This window comes from Gopherus evgoodei, chromosome 1 (assembly GCF_007399415.2).
Source record: "Gopherus evgoodei ecotype Sinaloan lineage chromosome 1, rGopEvg1_v1.p, whole genome shotgun sequence".
Taxonomy (NCBI): domain Eukaryota; kingdom Metazoa; phylum Chordata; order Testudines; family Testudinidae; genus Gopherus; species Gopherus evgoodei.
Window position 1 is genome coordinate 129,150,465 of NC_044322.1, and position 26,975 is coordinate 129,177,439.

General features: G+C 39.4%; 1 long non-coding RNA gene across 1 annotated transcript; it reads left to right on the plus strand.

Annotated features, from left to right (window-relative positions):
* Window positions 1-3,246: 3,246 nt before the first annotated feature.
* On the plus strand, window positions 3,247-13,831 carry LOC115646289. The gene is made up of 3 exons (XR_003998986.1): window positions 3,247-3,257; window positions 4,882-4,889; window positions 13,728-13,831. It is a non-coding gene; the product is annotated as an uncharacterized LOC115646289 (long non-coding RNA).
* The last annotated feature ends 13,144 nt before the right edge of the window (window positions 13,832-26,975 follow it).

Here is a 26,975-nt window from a genome sequence, read left to right on the forward strand (position 1 = left end):
ATACTGGCTACTAGATAAACAGTTTTCTGTTCCCTGACTGACCAGAGCAGGGGCTGCTCCAGGTTAATGAGAACACATGACTCTAATTAACCTGCAAAGAGTCAAGTAAGGCCATTAAGCTAATGTGACGACCTGACTCAAATTAGGCCCTACTGATACTATAAAAGGGCTCACTCCAGTGTGGCAGAGGAGAGCCAGGGGAGAGGAAGTGTGGCTGAAGGGTTGGTTAATGAAGACACCTGCAAACCATCAATAAGGGAGCCCTAAGGTAAGGGAGAAGCAGGAGAGCTGTGGGGAAGTGACCCAGAGAAATGTAGCAACTCTAGCAGTGAAAGGTTGGCTGCCAACAGCTGCTACCATTAGGGTCCCTGGGCTGGAACCTGGAGTAGAGGGCGGGCCTGGGTTCACCCTAATCCACCACTTCAGGAACATCTCCTGGGAGGGGAAGTCAGGCCCCTGTCAGGACAGGAGGCTAAACTGTTCTGAAATAACCCCCCAGGGACAATGAAGACTGTAGGAGTTGTCATAAACAGATAGCTAAGGGTTAATGTCTCTTTCACCTGAAACACCTGACCAGAGAACCAATCAGGAAACTGGATTTTTTCCCTTTGTTGTGAGACTCAAGGGATTTGGGTCTTGTGGTCCCCAGGGAAGGTTTTTCAGGGGGACCAGAGTGCCCCAAAACACTCTAATTTTTTGGGTGGTGGCAGCAGTACCAGGTCCAAGCTGGTAACTAAGCTTGGAGGTTTTCATGCTAACCCCCAAATTTTGGACGCTAAGGTCCAGAATCTGGGAATAAGGTTATGTCATGGTGGCAGCTCTCTGGTTCCCTTTTAAAACCAAACTGTTTCTCTCTGCTAAAAAGCCCTTAGCAGAGAAAAGAAAAATATAATATTCCTACTGGCTTCTGGATTCTGTCTATATCCCACCGCTACCACCATGACATAACCTTATTCCCAGATTCTGGACCTTAGCGTCCAAAATTTGGGGGTTAGCATGAAAACCTCCAAGCTTAGTTACCAGCTTGGACCTGGTACTGCTGCCACCACCCAAAAAATTAGAGTGTTTTGGGGCACTCTGGTCCCCCTGAAAAACCTTCCCTGGGGACCACAAGACCCAAATCCCTTGAGTCTCACAACAAAGGGAAATAATCCTGATTCCCTTCCCCCCTCCAGGTGCTCCTGGAGAGATACACAGACACAAGCTCTGTGAAACTACGCAGAGTGAGTCCCCCTCTCCGTTCCCAATCCTGGAACAAAAGCACTTTCCTCTTCACCCAGAGGAAATGCAAAATCAGGCTAGCAATCCAACACACAGCTTTCCCCTGATTTCTTCCTCCCACCAATTCCCTGGTGAGTACAGACTTAATTTCCCTGAAGTAAAGAAAAACTCCAACAGGTCTTAAAAGAAAGCTTTATATAAAAAAGAAAGAAAAAATACAAATGCTCTCTCTGTATTAAGATGATACAACACAGGGTCAATTGCTTAAAAGAATATTGAATAAACAGCCTTATTCAAAAAGAATACAAATCAAAGCACCCAGCACTTACATTCATGCAAATACCAAAGAAAAGAAACCATAGAACTTACTATCTGATCTCTTTGTCCTTACACTTAGAAACAGAAGACTAGAAAATAAAAAGTACTTCTCCAAAGCTCAGAGAAGCAGGCAGACAAAAGACTTAGAGACACACTTCCCTCCACCCAAAGTTGAAAAAATCCAGTTTCCTGATTGGTTCTCTGGTCAGGTGTTTCAGGTGAAAGAGACATTAACCCTTAGCTATCTGTTTATGACAGGAGTTCTCTCACCAACCTCCTTGCTGGCCTATGATGAAAAGGGCTCAGTAGACTGTAACCCTGGCCCTAGAGAGAGAAGGGTTACGTGGAGAGTCACAGTGAGCCACTGAGACTAGCATAAACTGCCTAGAAGCGCAGGACCCATTGGGGCAAGGTCAGAGCTCTAGCACAATATCCATGCTTTTATTACAGACATGCCCAGGACTGATTGATCAGGCTTTGTGCTTCTGATAAAATGATTTAAACACATAGCTACTTTCCAGAGCTAGGTAAATTTATGAATGCAATTGTATGACAGAGTTGCTTGTGATGGTAGGGAACAGAGCTTCACAGCCTTGGGGATCATTTCCAATTTATGTCTTATGTTCCTAAAGCTCATGCATCAGGGTTTCAGTCAGCCACTGGCAGAGGTCAGGAAGGGACTTCTCCCTACACACAATGTATTCTGGGAGGTTGTGTGTGTGTTTGTTTGTTTTCAATCACCTTCCTCTGAAGCATCAGGGATAGCCACAGCTGGAGATGGGACACTGGATGGGGTAAGCCAAGACTCTGAGATGACACCAAGCATTCTCTCTCTCAGGAGCTTGTCTGTTTGGTTCTTGCTCACATGTCTGAGTCTAGCTGATCACCCTATGAAGGAATTTCCCCCCAGGTTAGATTGGCAGTGACCTTGGGGATTTTTTTCACTTTCTGCTGCAGAGTGTGGGTGCAAGTATTTCACGTAATCATTTCCCTGCCATTGGAGGTGCCTTGAGCATTGGTGCCCCTTGTTTCCACCTGTTCCCTGTCTGTGGCATGTAACAGTCTAGTCTCATGTGAGCTGTAATGCTTTAGTTTTACTTTGGTTGTTAGGTTTAGTGTGTGGGTGCTGGGTAGTGTTGTTGGCCTGTGGTATACAGGATGTCAGACTATATGATCTAGTGGTCCCTTCTCTGACTCCTGCAACTCTCACACTAGTAGAGTATTGATTTTAATCAGGTTACTGATGTGGATATAGGTAAGGGATACAACATCTGCTATCTAGGAACTTATATGGCCACAATACATTTGTAGTGTCTGACTGCCTTATGAATCCTGATGACTCTTATATCCATTAACACCTCTGTGAGGTAAAGAAAAGGTATTATTCCAACTTTACAGATGGGGGGGATCAGAGACACAGAGAATTAAATTCATGCCCATGCAGATTGTCATCCGAAGGCCTATGAACTACTTAAGCCCTCAAAATAGGCATAAAGTGGTGCATAAATCTGTTGCTGTACAACTGCAAGGGAGTGAATTTCACCCAATTTGATTAAGTGACATGTCTGTGTGGTGGAGCCAGGAATTTAACCCATTCTTCTGAACCCTAGACAAGTATCTTAACCACCAAACTATCCTGTTTACCCAGACCTAGCCCCTACTAAATTTTAGTTCCAACTCAGGCTGAAGACATTGGACAACATTTTTAGCTGCTGTGAGTTAAAGTAGCTGCACTGAAGCCAATGGAGCTAGTCCCATATACACTAGTTATGATTCTGGCCAATATATATATTTTTTGTAATATGTAATGCACTGGACTCCCTCTCTCCAAAGAGTACCTCAAACATTTTAAAGCTTTCAGGTTATAATCAGACTGTTTACTTGTTTACAAACAATGCAGTCGATTGTGAGATGTTATATGAAAAAGCAACACAAGATCTGTTTCTAAAAGACTTAGTTAACATGTAATATTTTAGCCACCTTTTCCTTCAAAGATAGCCAGGAACAAAGAAAATAAATCTAGGTGTCCCAAATCTGTAAATTCCAAGACTTTAATTTCTCCCTAAGGATTTTCCACAGTGAGTTGATTCCAGACTAAAAATCTTATGCTATTTGCACTTCTGTGTTGTTTGTTTGTTTTTTACATTATAACCTTCAGAATGTAATGTTGTGGCTTTTTGGGGGTGGGGGTAGGTACATCTGTACTTACAAAATGAGAACCTGTAGTTTGAGAACTGCCAATAACGGCGGCACTGCACTGAGTCATAACTTGCATTGAGCAATGGTAAAAATGCCTGATCCCAGTCAACACTAACACTTACCTTGTTGCTACCTCTGATGACACTGCACTATTGCTTACAATTGTTAATTTTGCTAGTCTAAACAAGATATTTGAGTCAATGAAGAGACTGAAGCAGAGAGTTATAAAATACCACTGCTGATCTGAATGGGTGCTCACTAGGTTTTAACTAACAGTTCGTTGAAGGCTCAGAATCCATCTAACATTATGGGAGCTCAGGATCTAGCCAAACCCACAAACTATTAATTTGTTGCACACTTCACCCATTCTTCCATCCCCCGCTTCCACCAGAATGCTCAGCAGACTAGGGCAATTTCCCTACTTAGTCCTCAGACTCACCCTATGATTTACATTGAGCTGGTTTATTTCTGGATGATATATCACCACTGTTATATTCACAGCATACACACAGAACCGTTAGAGTATAATATGGTTTTATCTTTCTGGAAATAAGATAACATTACTTTATATCTTAAAATCCAGAACCCTAACACAGCAATAACCAAAACCAGAAAGAGACAACGCTAACTGGAGCAGAGAGGCACAACAACTCACCTAGTTCTAGGATGGTAGTTTGCAGACTGACTGTAGAAGACCCTAGATCACAAGCTTCTCTATAGATTCCCCTAGTATACAAGCAGGACCATGAAACCCCTTACTCTTAAAGTGATATTTTGTAATTTTAACACAATGTTCAGTACACCACAAGCCTCACAAGCAGTAAAGAATCTACAAGCTGAGTAACACCCTAATTCACATGGGTACAACCCAGTTTTCTTCAAATTGTGTCCTCAGCTGTACTCATCAATGAAAGCTAATTGTGTTTCACAGATGTACCTGACAACAAAATTTGAAGGCAATGGTTTTGGACTTGTGTTTCTAAGGGCAGAATCTGGCCTGCAGAATCTTTATCATTGGTGATGATGTGTGAGAATGATTGACCCCAGTTTGAGTTTCCAATTCTTTGGAGGCACAATTGCTTTTCAAATTCCCTGGCATTCAGGTGAATGAGCACAAAGACCCATTCAGACTACTCCACTGAGCAAAGGTGGTGTCCTTTTTTCCCCTCTACATAGCTGCACAAAAGTCAAATAGAGTTAGGTATATATTTTGGTTTTTTCCCTAAGTTGTCAATTTTAGCGGTTAACATGCATGTTGCCAGTTGTAGCGTAAGGGCCTGATTCCAAGGAGTGTGGCATTACTCAATACGTCAAACATACATAATAAGGCCCAGACTTGCTGTCATCCATAGGGTTTCCTGAAGATCATGGTGATCCCCAAACTTTAAGAAAAAATGCAAACATTAATTGTATTTGCACAATTATTTTCCTTTTTCTCACCATAATTCATCAATTATCACCGTTACCTGTTGTTTGTGTCACTCACCTAGCTGTATGGCACATCAATTTTAAAATGGTCTGGTGACATTTATTTTTACCTCATTCTCCAACACATCCACAACAATATCTCCGCCAGATGGACTTATGACTTAAGCCCAAGAAATTTTCTATGTAAATATTTAATCTTCCTGAAAAGTAGTTGTTTTTTTCACCCTTTGAAGACCTATTTGCCTCTTCATCAAGAATCTTAAATGCTCAGGGCCTGATTCTTTGTTACCTTCTGTCTGATATAGTCATTTGCCCCTGTGCAAAGTTGACATAAGATGCTACATAATTAGAAAAATAGTGTTTTGCATTCACCATGCAAAAAGGTAAATGGCTACACAAGGTGCAAGGCAGTGAATAATCAGGCCCTTGGTATTAGGTAGTAGGCACCTCACCAGATTTCATTCTGTACTTGAAAAGGTGTGTGCTCACTGGGGAGTAGGGCAGAAAACAACCAAGTTGCTTTTAAATGTGTGACAGAATGAAAATGGATGAGGTAGAAGCAACAGATAACTGGTCACTTTATAAACTTGTTGTCCTTTTACACTGTTTGCTGATGTCAAGGGAACACAACAAAAACATGGCTAAAATAGAGGCTCCATGCAACTTCCAACTCTGGAACTCATAAAGATGCAATCTATTCTCTGGAGAGGAAGGGAACTTTTCACTCTGCTCATATTTTATTTTTTGAACCTATCAACAATATATTGCATTCATCTACATTCTATCAGGTAAGTCAGTTACTCGTAAATATTTATTTTGATTGTTCTCCATGTGAAGCTATGACAAGAAGTAATGTGCTTAATGTTCGGCAAGGGAGATATACGTTAGCTGTTGGGGGGGGGAAAAGAACATTTTTACCATAAGAATAGGTAAGCTATGGAATAGGCTCCCAGGGAAAGTTGGGGAAGATTTTTAAAAACAGGTTGGACAAACATCTGTTGGGATGTTCTAGGCTTACTTAGACATGCCTCGGGACTAGGGGCTGGACTTAACTTCTTGAGATCCCTTCCATCTCTATATTGCTCTGATCCTAATGAAGTGTCTCAGAACACAATGGACATCTCACTTGAATCAAGTTACAAGTGTGCATAAGTGTTGGCAAGTTCAGGGCCTAATATTGTGATGAAAATCACAGTTATGTCAATAAGACTGCCTAAAACAAGAAAGGCAAAAACAAGTCAGCTGACAAAGTTAGCATAGTATAGCTGTACATTACTGTTGGTCAATTAAAACCTAAATGCTATCTAGTTAACATTATAATTAGCATTTGCAATTGCACATCTATAGCACTTTTCAGCCACAAGTCTCAAACATAAATGAATCCTCTTCACAACACGTTGTCATGTACAACAGATAAGAGATAGAAATCACTTCACTGACCTCTGAAATACAAACATATCTGGGGTGAAATACAGCAACTGTTGAACAGTGCACACCAACATTGCACGCCAGATGATGGAAATCTTTGTGATGTATTATATCTGTGGTTATAAAAAATATTGTACAGACTGCTTCTCCACACATAGTAGAAAGAGTTCTGCTTTGAACTAAGTCAAAATGAGCAATTTATGTTGTGGAATTATGAGTGGCTTGAAACAGATGCAGGTACCAGCCTCTCCCAACCATTCAAATGATGGTTTTATGTTAAGACTCTGTACATTCCGGTTTCGCAAATTCCCTAATTCCTTTCTCCAAGGGTGTTTTGTGGGTTTTTTTTTGTTTACTTGTTTGTTTTTTGTCTTTTTACTAGGATTCATCTTCCTCATTTTGGGGTGAAATCCACTCCCAGTCAATCTGAATGTTGCCATTGATTTCAATGAGCCCAGCATTTCACCTCTAATTTTTCCAGTTTGTCACCGTCTTCCTGGTGATCTGATTTGATTTTTAAATGTTAATTATTATTTACTTACTTTTTGATGCACCTCTTGTTGTTTCCAAGTGCTATGATCCATAGTATCCCAAGGCATACCATTTTCATTCTTTTCTGGGTAGTCAAATTTGGGATCTAATGATTTTACTGATAAGCCATGCCCTTGAGTGTCCCTGAGACTTTAACAAGGATACACAGTTGAAGCAGAACTCTCTATTTTAAAAAAAATATTCAATAGATTTAGTACTCACAAAAAGTGTCAGCTCGATAGCCCTGGAGTCTGAAGTCCTCTATTTTTCACAGGTAATGTATGGGCAGCAATGCAATTTTCTCTTTAGGAAAAATGACAATGATTTTTTTTTCTTGATGATTTGCATCTTACCCAATGCTCCAGGCTACTCACATTCTCATTTTCTTTCTTGCTTTTCGTCTGCTTTGTATCTGAAGGGAGGGAGTGGGGGATTGTAGGAGAAAAACCACCATTTCCTTTGGCCAGGAAACATATATATTTTTGCTGTGACAGTAGGTGGTGGTTGCAAGTTCTACCATCTATAATCCTAACTCTTCTTTCAGTGTCTGTGATTACCATAATTTATGTCCACTGTGTTCATCTGCAGTCCCAATCCCCAGCCTTTCTCTATACATTTTTTTCAAGAGGAGTTACATATAAACAACACTAACATCCCCATGGTTTATTTGTATCTTGAGGAGCTACCCATGGACAGCTAGCGGGTCAAGGATATTGTTGTTATTAATGCTGATTGACATCACTGGCTTCTTCTAAACACAAGTGTCCCTCTTTTTTGAGATTAGTCTTTTGGTAAAACTCCACATCAAAATGTGCCCATCCAAAACTCTCTGTGCCCTTGACATGTTCAGATATATAAGAACATAGGAAATACAAATAAAAAAATGAACAAAGCAGCAGCAATTTTCTCTACCACACACACCATTTGTTCACTAATCATGTAACAGTGCAGCTTACACCACTCCATTGCATTTTTCCTCTAGGCGGAAATCCCACTCTCAACTGACTCCGACCTCTGCCAATGCCCATGTAAACAAAGGGATTTTGCAGTGAGCCTGATAGATCCAAAACAAAAGATTATTTCTTCTCTTTGGGATAGATTTGCCAGTGATTTATAGAAAGTAAAAACAGTGTGTATAATGTACCTAGAAAATACATAATATAGAGCAGGGGGGGAAAAATCCTGATTAGTGCAAGTGATCCATTTGTCTTCTGACTTCTGAGACTTATTTTCCCTGCTTTTTTCGTCTTTAAAGAGATTTTTTATGAAACATGGGCATCTAAAGTGCAAATCATGAGTGCAGTGAGCTCACTTACAGAAATTCTCACCCTTAGATCAGTTCCACTGTTTCCAGTTATGGTGCAAAGGTGCTGGTTTTTTCCCCGTTTACATACTGGGCCATCTTTGTACTAAAATAGCTTTGCTCTCTGTACAGCCCCAGATTTATCTGTATCTTACACATCACAAAAGGCTGTGAATCTTGGTCACAGTTAGGGTCCAATGTGGTATGCAGATTTAATATCTCGGTGGGCTGTGGAGCTTTCTTGGATAGAATACAAGGGACCAAATTCTCAGAAGGGGGTGGCGGGGATGAGTAAATCCAAAATGTGTGTTAACCCAAAGTACCCATCAACATATTTACTCTTGGGCACAAATGAATATTTTTTGCTAATACACATTCCAACTTTTCTTTCACTTCTATCCATTTTGTACCAAAGAAAAGAAAAAGAGAAATTCTACTTGTATGTACAAAAGCAAGCGCTTTGTTATTTTTTTTGTTTTTTGAGGACAGGACAGCTGTACGTTCATTTCTGTAGCTTCACCCACTTGTTTAAAAAGTTGGCCCTAAAGGTCATAGATACAAATAAAATATCTGATCTGTATGCTGTGGACAGGATATGCCAATTAAAGTAGAGATGATAAGGTTACATACTTCTTTCCACAGTGGAAACATTTTATCGCAACGTGAAAGAATATGAGATAATGATGCTAGGAGATGTTGACATCTCCAGCACTCTGCAGAATTGGAAAGCTAGGCAAAAAAGATTTTTGCAGGAGTCCAGAGGCATCTGTTTAAGATCTTATTCTGTAGCAACTAAAGAGTGTACAAAAGGGAGGCTGAAACAAAGAACTGTGAAATGTTGGCCAGCTCTCTTCTGAAGAAGTCATGATGAATTCTATCTCCCAGTTGATTTGGGGTGATGTTAGAGGCAGTAAAAGAACACTGGGAATCATACATTTGAGATTGTTCATGTGGAATGGTGAAATTTCTTTGCAAAATGGCATGTATCTGTGTTGGACAAATTCACAATTTTGCATGCACACACATACACCAGGTTTTAACTTGCAGAAATAGTGGAATAGTATTGCTTGCAGAAATTCTCAAACATTTTTCAAAATACTGGTTTTCATACACAAACACTTGAAGCTAGAGCTAAATAAATTTTAAATACAAAACTTATTTTCAGCAAAAAAAATATGCAACTTCAGATTGATCAAAACTATATGCCAATTTGGGTCAATTCTGGTGAATTGTTTTGATTGAAAAAAATCTGAAATGTCATTTCAGAAAAACTTTTTTAGAATTCCCTCGCCTTTATTTAAAAAGCTCATTTAAAAACCCTATCAAAACAAAATGTTTCAATTCAGGTTGACCCAAAAGAAAAGGTGGGTTTGTTTGTGTTTTTGACATTTTGATTTGCCAAAACATTAGAAACATTTTCATTTAGGTTAAACCAAAGCAATATTTTTCCCTTGGTTTGGCCACCAAACCAGAGAATCAGATTTTCTCAGCTCTACCTGATATTAAAAAATTGTAGCAATATGCCTCATAGTCATAGCCAAAGAATACATTGACTTACCAAGAGGCAAGCCAACTTAAAATAAGGACCTGATCATGCAAAACATATGAATAGCTCTACTGATGCAAGGAGACCTATTGACTTCAAAGGGACTACTCAAAGGAGTAAGGCTATTCACATGCATAAGTGACAGTGGGACTGGGCCCTAAATTTACTAAACTTAATTTTCAAAATGCTGCACTGTTTTACCTTTTTGCAAAACTATCAACCATAAAGCTACTTTGTACACTGTGTTTGCTGAATACTTTTGGAACAAGAGAGGGAAATCCTTTTTATCTTGTGCAAAGTAAGGTGAGCATAATTTGGATCTTAGTGTCCATTAATGACAGGTTTCAGAGTAGCAGCCGTATTAGTCTGTATCAGCAAAAAGAACAGGCGTACTTGTGGCACCTTAGAGACTAAAATAGTGTCCTTTAGTGTGATGATGCTTACCAAATTCCCAGGTATATTGCTGTTGTCTTAAGATCTAGAAAGGAAGATGGGAAGGGGAGAAAACAAAACACCACCCCTGCCACTGAAATATTGAAAAATTGTAGTAAAGTGCTCTCTTAACAAATGAAGACTGAATGGCTTGTACACTTACAAAGGTATTAGATGTTAGCTCCACTCCATACCATGTAAGATTTATTAGAGGTTTCTCTGATTAATTTTTAATTGTTTATTCCATTCTGAGACTAAAAAGTGTTAATTTTTCATTAATTGAATGCCAATTTATTAAAAGAAATGAATTCTGATTATCAAAATTCATTAATATTACTGTTATATGAAGTAGCAGAAACAGTTGGATAGAAATATAGCATTCTAACCCATAGCGTTCAAATTATTGTATCTTGATTTACTCAAATCAGTAATTAAGTGTATAATTGTCCCAAATTAGCAGCTTTCTAATTTGTACATTTTCTTATATGTGGTGATTGACAGTCAGACTATAGGTTTAGTATTTGATGTGAAAAATAACTAGCTTAACTCTAAGAGAGGAAAAATTGCAATTGATGAAACAGTTTCTAATATTAAAAGAGGAAAACTCTATATTAAGATTATGGAAATATTATTAAAAAACCAAAATAAACATTTTTCTCATCCAAATCAACCGATGCAAAATATTGTAATGACATTAAAAAAGCTATTGTAAGATTTTACTATTTTAATCTAAAGCAGTTTATACTAACTGTGTTTCACTCCATATTTGTGGTCCTTTAATAAGAATGATTGAAGCATTCAGGGGCAAGATATCAGAGGGCAATGGAATCATTATTATATGGCGCTAAACACCTCTAAGCACTTATCCTTTTTCTGTGGTGATTATCTTTCCACCTAATAGCCATTTCTTTTTCAGGAAAGTCATTATGTTGCCTGCTTCCTGGGGTCCTGCATCATCATTAGAAATTGTGATAGATGGTACAGCTGCATTGAACTATCCACTTGATATTCTGATACTAGTGCACACATACTAATGCTGTGCGAAATGTTCTACACATAAATCAAATCAAACACAAGTTTCTCATTTGACATTTTCTTTAACCCTATGAAAAATTATTTTACTTTGACTTTTACAAGTGACATTTTTAACTTGCTCTCATAAAATTGTGAGATTAATTAAGAAATCAATCTAGACACATTATTTTATGAATGGAAAGAACCATAATTCTGATAAGCGTAGTCCTCTGTTTTTTTGGAATATATATTGATGATTGCATCTATAAAGCCTGATCCGGAAGAACTATTAAAGCTAGTATACAGTTTGGTGAATTCAGACAGCAATTGCCTAGGGAAAAAAACATAGAACAGTTCTTGATGTGAAGTATTTTCTTTCTTTTATGGAAGAATTGCATCACATTTGTACTGAAGAGGATGCTTCTATAGAGGTAGATACATTACTGCATGTCAAGAGGGCTGAGTTTTGCTATTAGGCTCTGATGGATTGGCGAGTGGGTGTCTTCAAGCTGTTATCTGGGAGTTGAACTCGTGTTCTTTATGACTAATAAAACTAAGTAGATGGTACTGGATCTGTAGTTAGTTGAAAACAGAAATACATCCCTAGGAAAGGGTAGGATTGTCTACTTTCCACAAGAGAGCTTTCCACTACCGAGCTGTTGCTTGCAAAACTATCTCAACATTGACAACCTCACTGATCTAACTCTCTCTCCTTCCCTTTTATGGCACAATTATAAACAAAGAAGTGATAAGGTAATTTATCATCTGGTACCCTCAGTTTTCCTTGTTCTCAGTCAAATAGGTTTTCAATCTGAGGGCAGTACAGAGACTGTACTGCTCACATTTGAGCAATGATTCTCTGCTGTTGAATCCATGCAGATTTATCAGTAGCCCTTGATACCTCTGGCGACAAGGTTTCATTGACTTCATTGAAGATTGCATGAAAGGCTGGAGTTTCATGTGATTTGTTTCATTTCATCCTTTCAGAGAGTCCCCACAGGGATCTTTGGATAATTGTTCATCCATCCAAGTCCTCTCTATCATGGTGTTTCACAGGCTTCCAATCTGTCATATTTTCTGTTTGAGAGGGACAAGTTAGAGATAAAGAACAGAATTCAGACACATGAGTTGGAGAAGAGTCAAGACAACTTTTGTAAAGGGAAGTTATGCCACACCAAATAGACATGGATGATCCAGTTGATATAGTGGCACTTAGACTTTCAGATAAGGTTCCACACCAAAGGCTCTGGAGCAAAATAGGCAGTCATGGTATAAGAAGGAAGGTCCTCTCCTGGATCAGTAACTGGTTAAAAGACAGGAAGCAAAGTGTAGGACTCTATGGTCAGATTTCACAATGGAGAGAAGTAAATACTGGGTGACCTCTAAGTATATGTATTGAAACCAGTTCTATTCAACACATTCACAAATGATCTGGGGAATTCTGCACCAAAAAAACTAAAACTCTGCAACAAAATATTAAAAATTATGAGCACAATATTTTCAAATTCTGCAAATTTCTGCATATGTTATTTGTCAAAATAACACAATATAATCAGAAGTTTCAGTTATGTTTGGTCATTTATTTCAAAATACCTGTTAGCAAGTATGTCTCTAACATTATAGACAACAAAAAAGATTCAGAAAATGTTTTGGGGTTTTTTGGGTTTTTTTATGAATAGCTTCCTTACTAGGCATATTAATACAGAACTCTGCTTAATAATGCATTTAAACTGCAGTACAGAACCATATCTCCCGCATGCCCCCAGAAGCAGTGCAAAGGCTGGGAGGTGTGGGGAGGAGCTGAGGGAGAGGGAAATAATTGCTAGGAAGGAGCCTGAGTGTGAACTTGGAGGGTTGTTGGGTATGGGTGGGGAAAAATATGGAATAGGTGCTAGAGAGGTAGGGAGGGTCTGTTACCGAACTTCCCCCATGCAGACCCTGGCTGGCTCCTAGCCCCTCCCATTCAGTCAGGTACATGTGTCCCTCCACCCCCGCTCAGACACCCACTCCCTCTGTCCGCATGTGTTCCTCCACCTCTACTCAAAATCCCACTTCCCCATCCCCATGTGTCTCTATACCCCCGTCAGGCACCCTCTATCCCTATTTAGCTCTGCAACCCCTCCCCCCATCACCATGTGGACCTGCACCTCCCTCCCCCCATGGCCCTGTGCCTCTACTCCCATTCAACCCCTATCCCAGTATGTCTTCCCCTACTAGCCCTTATTAGCCCTGTCTGACACCCCGAGCACCCTACATTGTCTGTCTCCAGATAGCCCCCGTCTCCTGACCTAGCCCACTGTGAAGAAGGCCATTTCTCTTCCTTAGCTGGCTGGGAGCTGCTGCTGTGTTCTATCTGCACAGCACTCTCTGGTGGGCAAAAGACAGAACTGTGGAAGTTATTTTCTGCTGGAAGCTGCTGTTGTGTTCTATCGCCATAGCAGCTCATGGTAGTCAAAGGCAGAACTGAAGCAACTTTTCAGCAGAAGCTTTTTCTCTGCACAACAAATTTAAAATCTGCATGGCTCATTAATTATGCATGCACACAGTGGTGCAGAATTTCCCCAGGAGTAATCTGGAAAAGTGATGTGGCAATGTTTGTAGATGCTACAAAAAAGCTAACAATGTTAGAAAACAATAGGAAACAGATAGATGATAAGATATAAAATATCATAACGCCACTGTATAAATCCATGGTACACTCACATTTCAAATACTGTAAGGCAGTTTTCATGACCTCATCTCAAAAGACATATATTTGAAATGGAAAAGATACAGAGAAGGGCAACAAAAATGATTAAGGGTATGGAACAGCTTCCATATGAGGCAAGAGTAAAAGAGACAACTAATGGGGTTATGATAGAGGTCTATAAAATAATAAATGGTATGGAGAAAATGAATAGGTAAGTGTTATTTACCCCTTCACATAACACAAGAACCAAGGGTCACCCCCAATGAAATGAATAGTCAGCATGTTTAAAACTAATATAAGGAAATACTTCTTCACAAAACATACAGTCAACCTGTGGAACTTGTTGCCAGGGGATGTTGTGGAGGTCAAAAGTATAACTGAGATAAATTCATAGAGGATAAGATCCTCAGTGGACCAACTTCTGTTGGTGGACGATATAAGTTTTGAGCTAAACAGAGCTCTTCTTCAGGTCTTGGGAAGGAAGCAGAGTGTCTGAGCTAAATACAAGCTGGAAAATATTGTTAAGCAGATGTGTAATACATGTTAGAGGCAGTCTCACTCTCATATCCTGGTACCAACATAGTTACATCAACACTGCAAACGTTTTTTCTATTCTAGAATACTGCTGGGAGAAAGGTAGGTGATATGGGCTACAGTACTATTAGTATTCCAATGACATAGAGATATGTGCCTCTTTCACTGAACCCAGAAGATATGTTCCTAATGCCTATATGAGAGGGAAGTATGTAAGCAAGTTAGCCTGAGGCTCAGTCCCCAGGATAGAGGGGTGAAGCTGATTGGTTTGGGGAAGTATCTAACATATGGGGATACCATTCCCGCCCCCCATATACCTGAGGATTTCCTCAACCCTTTACAATGAACTCTGCAGCTTTCAATACTCTGTATGCCGCCTTCTTGAAATTCCCTGTTACTTCACTGGCTAGTTCATTTTCCGGACTTTGTTTGGCATGACATCGAGATACTTCCTCTCTCATGTGGACTTTGCTACAGTTCTTCATGGATTTCTTACCATCAGATAAAATTACTTGAATGTGCTTTATCAGGAACTACCTTGGAGCACTACTCAGAAGCTATAACTAATGAAGTATACACTGGTCCATTTGCTTAACAGTACAGTATTAGCTGCAGAGAATATATTACATTGGTCCTTCAAGGAATGCACTCACTCCCTAGTTGCTTCCCAGTACAATTCAGGGATTAGATACTGTTCTTAAGAACAGCGGTATGATTTGGGTCTGCTTTCTGGGGGCTCAATGACACAAGATTTTCATTGGAGGATCCATGACTCTGGAGTTCACCCTCACATTGATTCAGAGGCAACACATATGTTTTTTTCCATGTTTATATTGGTGTGAAAGTAGAATTTAACAGAGTATGTTCACCTCCGGGACATGGTATAAAATATGTCTGTTTAGTCAGACTACTGCCTGAGAGGATGTGGATGGTTATAATTTGCTGTACATAAAGTTTAATGTTGGGTTGTTTAGATATTAAATAATTTGGTATTGATTCATTTAAATTTTTTACAATTAGAGGTAAATGGAAGTGATTTTTTTAATCAATCACCAAAACCCCTTAAGCTACATTGATGACATCTTCATCATCTGGACCCATGAGGAATTCCACCATGATTTCAATAATTTCCATCCCACCATCAAACTCAGCCTGGACCGATCCACACAAGCGGTCCACTTCCTGGACACTACTGTACTCATAAACAATGGTCACAAAAACACCACCCTATACCGAAAACCTACCACCACTATACTTACCTACATGCCTCCAGCTTCTGCCTAAGACACATCACTTGATCCATTGTCTACAGCCAAGCTCTGAGATACAACCACATTTGCTCTAATCCCTCGGAGACAAATACCTACAAGATCTCTATCAAGCATTCTTAAAACTACAATACCCACCTGCTGAAGTGAAAAACAGATTGACAGAGTCAGAAGAGTAACCAGAAGTCACCTACTACAGGACAGGTCCAACAAAAAAAATAACCTCTCCAGCGCATCATTACAGACAGCCCCCTAACCTGAAGCAAATACTCACCAGCAACCACACACCACACAACAAAAACACTAATCCAGGAACCTATCCTTGCAACAAAGCCCGATGCCAACTCTGTCCAAGTAACTATTCAAGTGACACCATCGCTGGACCTAATCACATCAGCCACGCCATCAGGGGCTCTTTCACCTGCATATCTACCAACGTGGTATATGCCATCATGTGCCAGCAATGTCCCTCTGCCGTGCACATTGGGCAAACCGGACAGTCTATACGCAAAAGAATAAACGGACACAAATCTGATATCAGGAATCATAACACTTAAAAACCAGTAGGAGAACACTTCAACCTCTCTGGCCACTCAGTAACAGACCTGAATTTTGAACAGAACGACTTCAAAAACAGACTCCAACAAGAAACTGCTGAGCTTGAATTGATTTGCAAATTAGATACCATTAATTCTGGTTTGACTAGAGTCTGGGAATTGCTGAGTCATTACACTACTTGAATCTATTTCCTTATAACTATCCTTACACCTCTTGTGAACTGTCTGTAATTGACCATCCTGATTATCACTACAAAGATCTTTTTCCTGCTGATAACAAGTCATCTTAATTAATTAGCCTCTTAGAGCTGGTATGGCATCTCTTCTGTATATATATATATATATATATATACTCTTCTTATGCATTCCATTCTATGCATTCGATGAAGTGGGCTGTAGCCCATGAAAACTTATACTCAAATTTCTCAGTCTCTAAGATGCCACAAGTACTCCTATTCTTTTCACCAAAACAATCAATACTGCATTCCAAACTTTAAGTATGGCCTCTAAATATGCCTTATCAATGGCTTTTTGTATTAATGTTTCATTGATTTTTTTTTTAAAGGAAAGACAATGGATAGTACAAAAAGGTAAAATGACTTACAGCTTCTTGCATATATGAACATCTGCAGTGACTGACAGAACCCAAATAAGCCAGTCACTCTTCTGCTCCAAGCTTAGACTTTATTAATTTTTAGGACTTGTACATCAGTCAACATCAAACGGCTGAATATGAAGTGCTCCAATAGAAGATTTATGGAAACTCCACATCCCAAATTAATCTCATGGGAGTGAACTAACTGTTGACAGATACATTGAAATTGTGTTTTAGCAATATTGTCTTTGCTCCTGTGTTTGTGTTTATAGTAAGGAAATTTCTGACAACATCCCTAATTGGACAGACCAATAAGGAGACATTTGTTTGTGGATTATATAAGGTCTATGTGTAGGATTGGAAGTGAAGTAGCCAGAAAGAAATCACCAGGGAACAGTGCAGCTCCTTGTTGCTCTGTAGGACCTTAAGTGCTCCAATTTCACTTTTTGAAACTGGCACCAGTGGGAGACTCGGCCTTGCCACTATTATCTTGTGTTAATGCATAAAGGTTCCTTGATTTATATGTCTAAAACAGAATGGGATTAATTTCTTAATTCTCATACCACATCTTTTTTTTCTCCCCTATTTCCTCCAAAGTTGAATCCCTTAGTTGGGGGGCTGTTACTCATTATTACTATATAGTCCAGAGGCAGATGTTTTTATCTGCATTTGCACTGAGGCAAGAATAAAGTTTTATTGTGAGGCCCGATCATAACGGTTTTGGTTCTGACAACACACAATTTCACAAATTTATTTTCAATATGTTTCCATTTCAAAGTATGTTCTTCCTTTTAATTGGCTTTGTCTAGGTCCCAGGCCATAAATTAACAAATACAGACACTGAACTCCGTGCAACAGTCTCTCCTTCATTATTGTCTTAGTATGTGTACATTCTAATGTATTATTTTTATGGCCACTGGTAACACCACAATGTCATTAGAACTGATTGCATAAATCAAAACTTTAGCAGCAGTGGTGAAAAGTTTGCACTTGGAGTTCAGCAAAACAGTTACTGGAAGAGGACAACGAATCAATCTCTCGTAAAAGGGAATCAGGTGCTTATTTACAATTTTTCCATGTAGCTAATCTATTATGTAGATCTATACAAAATTGATATTTTGTGTGTGATTTAAAGTAGATAATTTTGATTTGTCACATTGCTGAATGATATTTTGCAAATTGATCAACATGTCATCTGATGAAAGACCTCCAAATATATATTTCTTCCTAAACTATGTTCAGATGTTTATTTATCATATTGCAATAAGTAAATTGTCAAAACATCTGTAAAATGTCATGCTGAAACAGTATTTCATGCTTATAAGCAATAAAATCAGTGCTAATGGAACCCTCAGACCATCTTTAAAGCAGAAGATGATAGGAAAGAGAGACAGTCAATGTCACAAGCTACATATGTCCTTCTACTCTCTTTTGTTTATCTCCCAATGATTTGTAAGTCCTCTGTTTTTCAGTTTTCACATCCATTTTTGCTAGTGGAGGAACCTGAGGGAACTCTTATTTCCTTTAATTTGGTCATTCATTTTCAAAGAGAGAGAAAAGCCATCATTAATGTAGCCTACATCAAACAACATTTAGCATGATTGGTGTTTAGTATGTTAGTATTATTATATCAGCAACACTTTGCAATTTTGTTATGAAGTCTAGTAATATTTTTCTTTATATTTCAGATGCTAGTGTGGATCTAAATCATCACAAGATGGAAGTACATTTGAACTGACAGATACTGACTGACAGTGGTCAAAATGTTGATTGGGTCAAGATTTTGGCATGCAATTTGTTAGTAAAATGAATCCATTTAGGGATATATGTTGAGGCTTCAGTATGTCAATTGACATTAGGTGATATGAAAAGTCATTGACAGATCTCTGCTCAGGACCTGATGCCCATCATTAAGGGAAATGTGGCTCTCCATGCTGTCACTTCATGGCACCTCAGGAGAAGAAAATTGTGTGTTTGGTGGGGTTTAGTTTTGTTTTGTTTTAGTACAGGCTGGATATAAGTGCTCTGCTAAATTTTCAAGTGTACTACAGAATGAAAAAAAATATTTTTCTTCATTCACAATGTGTATATATATATACACACAATATAAACATTTTTGTAGTCTTACCTATAGACCCACCCCATGAATGTGCATGAGAGCAATGTACCAAGATATATAAATATTATTCCTAGGAGAATTCTGCACCCAAAAAATAAAAATTCTGCACATATTATTTCAAAATTCTTCAAATTTTATTTGTCAAAAAAAATTACATCACATCAGTTTCAATTATTTTGGTAATTTCCTTCAAAATACCTGTCAGTAAGTATTCCTGTAACAATACAGACATACAAAAAAATTCCCCCAGGAATAGACAGTTAAAGTAACTGCTATGATAACCTAGTTCCTGCTTCTCTGACTCCCTGCTCCCACACAGCCCAGCCGGAAGGGCTGACACTCACAACCACTTCCATCCAGAGCCCATTGTGAGGCTCTCCCCCACCCAATATACGCGAACTCGCTACCCCCAGAGCTCAGCCATGCCCACCCCGCAGCCAACACATCTGAACCCCCTACCCCTCAGAGCCCATTTGCACCCTCATGTAACGGGGTTGGCACCCACCTCTCATGAGTGCCCCCTGTGCTTGGGTGTTCTTGAGTTCTGATAACCCCTTTCCCTTTCAGTGGTTCTCAAGTAGGTTTCTCAGTGACATTGTGCTCCAGCTGAGCCACACTGTCTGCATGTTAACCAGCACAAACCCCTTCCATGGTATATGGTCCACCGGGGTTTATCTCAGTACCCCTCTGGTGGTTTATCTCTCTAGCCTTCTCTGGACTGTGGTCTTTAAATAGTCTGGTATGGGGCTGTATTCCCAGGGCTTCCTCCCTGGAGACACTATTTTTCTGTAGCACTCCCTAGGCTCAGTCCCTACTCAGTCCTGGCAACCAGCCAGGAGCACCCTCAATGCTCCCTAGTCCCTGCTAGCAAACTGTCTGTGGCCCTGCTGCTCTTCCAGGCAGTCAGGCCTGCAGTCCTTTCTTCTCCTGCTCCAAGCAGCAACTGACTACTGCCCTGCTCTGTAGCTCCTTTTATATGGCCCCCTGGCCCAGACTGACTGCAGAGGAAGCAGAGAATCTAGCCTGCTTGGAGGAGTTCTCCACTGCTTCTTCCCTGGGATGGATGTGGCAGAACCCTGAGGCCTCCAGCAGGGGTGCTTTGGGCCTAGTCCACTCCATCACCACCAGACACCCATCCATCCTACCCCTCAAAGCCCAGAAGGCTGAAACAGCCTGGTGCTCGGTCCTAGGCTTGCAGGGAATTTTCTGTATGCTACATTCTCTTTCCCTTAGGGCATGAAGGGAACTGCAGGAGCTAGCAACTATCTACTCTCCACCCCTCCTCCCCATTCCCAACAGTGTTTTCTATGTGCAAGCTGGGCTCTACTGGGTCCAGTGGCCACTAGTGATGGCCAGCAACACTGCAGCCCATTTCTATGGGAGAAAGGAAATTCTACACAAAACCCATTAATTTCTGCCAAATTCTGCACTGTGCAGTGGCACAGAATTCCCCCAGGAGTAATAGAAATATTGTTTATGTTGTTTAGTCCAGGACTCCAAGATACTGTATGTTCCCTTCCTATTAATTCACACCATGTCTTTTATAATATTTGAAATAGCAATATCTTACTGTTTGTGTTTGATATTTTCATATTAAGTAAAATTGTCACAATTCAAATTTCTCAAAATGCACTTTTTCTGTAATGCCTACAAGAAATGAATCTATAAAGATATTTATTACATTTATATATAAAAAAACCTTTGCTCTATTCGGCTGTGCTCTCCAATAGCCTATTCAGATTAATTAGATAGTAACACTGGTGTATCCTTTGCCCATCCTTAATCTACATATTCCTGCAGTTTTATACCCTTCTTCTCATATTATTTCTATGGCTGGTCAAAAAGAGTCAATTATTTTTTGCAAGATATTTTTACAAATGAACAACTTTTCTTTCAGATTCCCTGCATATATTTTCCAGATTGTCAAAGAAAAACTGAAAAATGTTCAATTTTCAAAATCTATTTTTGATTAAAAAATTTTTCATAAACTAAAAATTGAAACAAAAATACTGAAAATTGTACTAAGAAATTAAAAAATTAACCAACAATCAGATGTTTTAAATGCAATTATTTGTGTTTTTTTCCCAAGGAAAACCCAAAACATTTCTTCCAAAATGAAAATATGAAATTCTTTCTCTGGGACACAAACAAATGTAAATTTGAAAAAAAAAAATCATCCAGCTCTAGACAATGCCTCTAATTAAGTCCTGATCCTGCACTGAGAATTATGTAAGCATATTCCTGCACTTACAGGGTGGCTAACTGGTGTGTTGTAGTGTTCTGCACAGGTGAACGGTCTGCCCAGGTGGTTCTCAAACCAGGATGGGGGACTGGGATTATAGATCTCTGGTTCAGAGATAATTTCTCTGTATTATTATTGTGAGAGGCCTGACACATTTTAATTACTGCAAGATAATAATTATGATTAATAGCAGTAATATCTAGAACTCTTAGGTTTTGTGAATTAAATTAGTGTGATAAAGCAAAACATCTACAAAGAGTCACATTTGTTATTTTATTAGACTTCACTGGTGCATTTAACAAGCCCAAGTCAGTTCCTGTGCAAGATGCTGCAGGATCACATAGATTGTAAACTGTCTGGCTCAAGGACTGTCGTTTCTTTATTATTTGTTTTTGGAGCAGGCAGTGCAAGGAGGCACTGAGCCTTAATTAGAGCCCTTTGATGCTAATGTAATACTAATAAATAATTATAATTAGTGCTTCAAAAGTCTCATTAGGGATATATACATTTAAGTAATTATGAATTATTGAAAATCACAGTGGGCTAGATGATGGTGGTTAGCCATAGCCCTAAGTATTGGACATACCAAAGCCCCAGGCCTGAAAAGACACATGCATGTGCTCAGTTTTTGGTCCACTTAAGTAACCCCTCCCCCTTTATTTATTTATTTATTTATTTATTTGGCTTATTGAGTTAATGAAGTAATGAAGTGGAGGTCTTAGTTTAATATGTTTCTGACCTGTGCCTCATTTCTAGGTCAATTGCTTTTTCTCTGATTATGAATATCTTAGAAAAACATGTTTTAACAAACATAAAAAGATCTACTTGACCTAGACCCAACTCAGTACAGTTTATTTTCAGCGTCTGAGCTCTATTGACAGTTATAATGAACACCTTTAGTAGGTTCATGAAGCACATTTAACCCTTCATATTTGTTTCGCTAAGAACCATGTCACTCAATGTGTTTATACAATGGATTTGCATGGCAATGTAAATTTTTTAACACACGGTAATTCATGGTGGCAGAAGTGACTGGGTATAAGAGAGTAATAACACATATTAGGGACTAGAGGGAGATGAAGGGGGAAATGTAAAGCTTATGAAAAATGTAAGAAGCATAAGTATAGTTCTGAATTTTAAAGAGTGAGTTTTTAAAGAATCAAAGGGGTAGCCTTGTTAGTCTGGATCTGCAAAAAGTGACAGAGTCCTGTGACACCTTATAGACTAACAGAAGTATTGGAACATAAGCTTTTGTGGGTGATGAAGTGGGTATTCACTCATGAAAGCTTATGCTCCAATACGTCTGTTAGTCTATAAGGTGCCACAGGACTCTTTGTCAGTTTTTAAAGATATTCTCTGACAATTTCAAAGTTGAATTTACTCATGACAGTGATGAGATATTCTTGACTTCAGGAAATTCTTTTAGATTAGAAATATTAGAGCTGTTTTAGAAGACCCATTACAATCACTCTATGCAGTTAATGCTTGTACTTACCCTAATTTGGCAGAAGTGTAGTACTAAAACTTGGTCAAAGTCTCTCTATTGGATTATAAAAATATGTTCAAGAAAGATCTGCTATTTTTGAGGTAAATTCAATGTTTAGTATGACTATATTGCTGGTGACAAGTACCACACTGACAGCCCTGGGCACAAAGATTCTGCATTTCTCCACAGAACAGGTAAAAATATGGGCAATGGAAGTGCAGAATTCTTCCACTGGGCTACCACTATCTCTCAGCCCTGACTTGGAGAGACAAACCTAAAGTGGTGATTAAGTAGTTCAGTCTGATTAACCATTCAGACCTTGGTCTCTTTGAAACTGGGTGTGTGATGGGCCGAGTCCCTAACCTGTCCTTGAAAAAACATTCAGAGCTCGAGTTAGGGCCTACTCCAACAAAGACTGGCAATAAAAGATTCCCATGCACTTCAGGGGGCATTGCATTCGGTCTCATGTATAAATCAACTCCTTCTTTGATTTGGTTTTACCGATAACTCAAAAACATTTACATATCATAACCTGTCATTTGATTCCTTTTAAGTTTCAGCATTGATAGCGTTTCCCCCATCCTTCTTTCATTTTCTGTTCAAATCATCTTCTTCCCACAGACTCAGTGACACATGCTGGACATCTTTACAACTTGGTAGCTAACTTCAAGGATAATTAGGCAACAATTACCCTGGACTGGGACTTAAATCTATGATCACATCTTGGCTGTACCACAAACTTGTAGTTTGATCTTGGGCACATCACATAATCTCTCTGTGACTCTGACCCCTTCCATAAAATTGGTATTATAATATTGCCTTTCCACTCTTTGTCCATCTTGTTTTATTTTGACTGTAAAGTCTTCAGAGCAGGAAGCATTTCTTATTATATATTTGTATCAGAACAGTAGTGCCCCAGTCTTAGTTGTGGTCTCTAAAGAATATGACTAAATTGCAAATTAAGCCTAGGTGCTGATTTAGGCATGAGTCCAAGCTCCCCTTTTGTCCACACATAAATAAATGTGAATCAGGTCAGCAAACACTCAGGATCCAGGTCCTAACATCCTCTGCAACGGATGGGTCAGAGCTTGAGTCCCACTGTGACGTAGGTCTAAGCCCTATCACTCTGCAGTGTGGATGCAGGTCAATCCACAGATACAAGTCAGAAAGTCTGTGCAGTGTAGTATGGATATGTTAGCATGGCTATCAGATCTGGGTTCAACAATTGTAAACCCAGGTTTACAATGCCACGTGGACGCTTAAGCACCGTCTTGGAAACACGAAGTCTACAAGTCCTGGTCCCACCAACCTGGGTTTACAAGGCAATGTAGACATACCCTAGTAACTCCGCTCAAACTAGTAGACTAAAAATAACAGTGTGGATAGTGTGACACGGGTGCCGGCTTGGGATAGCCACCCAAGCTCAGCCCCAGGAGGATGGGCAGGTTTGTACTCGGGTATGTCTGCACTGCAGCAGGGATTTTACCTCGGTGGGTAGACAGCCACACACTAGCTCCACTTGAGCTACCACACTATAAATAGCAGTGTGGAAGTCGGGGGTGGCTCTAGATATTTCGCTGTCCCAAGCACGGCGGCATACAGGGTGTTAGGTTTTTAGATTTAAATCCTAAAAAAAAAAATGCACTGATTCATTGCTCTGTGCCCTAAAACATTGCAAACCTTGGTAAATTGTTGCAATGATTAATTCAACTCACTGTGTTTTGATTCTGTTGTCTGTGAGATCAGTTTGTATGCTATCTTCCAGAGGTGTTTTTTTTTCCTTTCACCTTTCTTTTCTTTAATTAAAAGCCTTTAGATCCAAGGGGATTGGATCTGGACTCACCAGGGATTGGTGGGTGGGGGTGGGGGAGAGGAGTAATTCTTCCTTGTGTTAAGTTCCAAGAAGTTTGGATTGGTGTTCACCAGGGAACTGGTGGAGGAGTCTCTCAAGGCTATCCAGGGAGGGGAAGGTTTTTGGAGGGAAGACAGAGTTTTCCAAATGACTCAAATATTTGGATGGTGGCAGCATATTGATCTAAGATGGTAATTAAGCTTAGGGCTTCTCATGCAGGTCCCCACATCTATACTCTAAGGTTCAGAGTGGGGGTGAAACCTATGACATGGTAGGATTTTAAAGGAACCAAATGCTAGATTTTTCTCCCAGATAGCAGGATATTCTCCTGGGCAAAACTTAGTTACACAAAAATTTGATTATTCCCCTAATGCCAAAACAAGTTACAAAAAGAAAATAAACATAAACCTATGTATTTCCTTCCTTAAGACTCACTATTCTGATAAGAGGCTGATTCCTTGATCTTTTCCACTCCGGCCAAAACTGAAACTGACTCTAAGCAAAGGAAACTTCCCTTCTTCCTTTTGAAACATCTTGTTCCCCCATTGGTTCCTCTGGTCAGGTGTCAGCTAGGCTAGGTGAACTTCTTAACCCTTTACATTCTGTTAATGGCATCTGTAAAAAGTGACAAGGAGTCCTGTGGTACCTTATAGACCAGCAGATGTATTGGAGCATAAGCTATTTTGTGTGAATACACACTATGTCAGATGCATTCTTTGTTTGTTATTATAATTAGTTGCTGTGGAAATCATAGTACAGAAGTGACATTACTGTCAGGTTCTTAATAGCACCAGTAATTAGGCTATCAGAAATTCTCACCAAAGTGGTATGGGAAAAAATCTTAAAGTCTAATTGGTCATACTGTGCATCATATTTGTTGCATATCTTTTCCACACTTAACTCTACCTGTGTGCAAAGTTCATAAAAACAATATGTGAAGGTCTATTAATGAAATAGCTCCATCTCATAGACTCATAGACTCTAGGACTGGAAGGGACCTCGAGAGGTCATCGAGTCCAGTCCCCTGCCCTCATGGCAGGACCAAATACTGTCTAGACCATCCCTGATAAACATTTATCTAACCTACTCTTAAATATCTCCAGCGATGGAGATTCCACAACTTCCCTAGGCAATCTATTCCAGTGTTTAACTACCCTGACAGTTAGGAACTTTTTCCTAATGTCCAACCTAAAGCTCCCTTGCTGCAGTTTAAGCCCATTGCTTCTTGTTCTATCATTGGAGGCTAAGGTGAACAAGTTTTCTCCCTCCTCCTGATGACACCCTTTTAGATACCTGAAAACTGATATCAGGTCCCCTCTCAGTCTTCTCTTTTCCAAACTAAACAAACCCAATTCCTTCAGCCTTCCTTCATAGGTCATGTTCTCAAGACCTTTAATCATTCTTGTTGCTCTTCTCTGGACCCTCTCCAATTTCTCCACATCTTTCTTGAAATGCGGTGCCCAGAACTGGACACAATACTCCAGTTGAGGCCTAACCAGCGCAGAGTAAAGCGGAAGAATGACTTCTCGTGTCTTGTTTACAACACACCTGTTAATGCATCCCAGAATCATGTTTGCTTTTTTTGCAACAGTATCACACTGTTCACTCATATTAAGCTTGTGGTCCACTATGACCCCTAGATCTCTTTCTGCCATACTAGACAGTCTCTTCCCATTCTGTATGTGTGAAACTGATTGTTCCTTCCTAAGTGGAGCACTTTGCATTTATCTTTATTGAACTTCATCCTGTTTACCTCAGACCATTTCTCCAATTTGTCCAGATCATTTTGAATTTTGACTCTGTCCTCCAGAGCAGTTGCAATCCCTCCCAGTTTGGTATCGTCCACAAACTTAATAAGCGTACTTTCTATGCCAACATCTAAATCGTTGATGAAGATATTGAACAGAACCGGTCCCAAAACAGACCCCTGCGGAACCCCACTTGTTATACCTTTCCAGCAGGATTGGGAGCCATTAACAACTACTCTCTGAGTACGGTTATCCAGCCAGTTATGCACCCACCTTATAGTAGCCCCATCTAAATTGTACTTTCCTAGCTTATCTATAAGAATATCATGCGAAACTGTATCAAATGCCTTACTAAAGTCTAGGTATATCACATCCACCGCTTCTCCCTTATCCACAAGGCTCGTTATCCTATCAAAGAACGCTATCAGGTTAGTTTGACACGATTTGTTCTTTACAAATCCATGC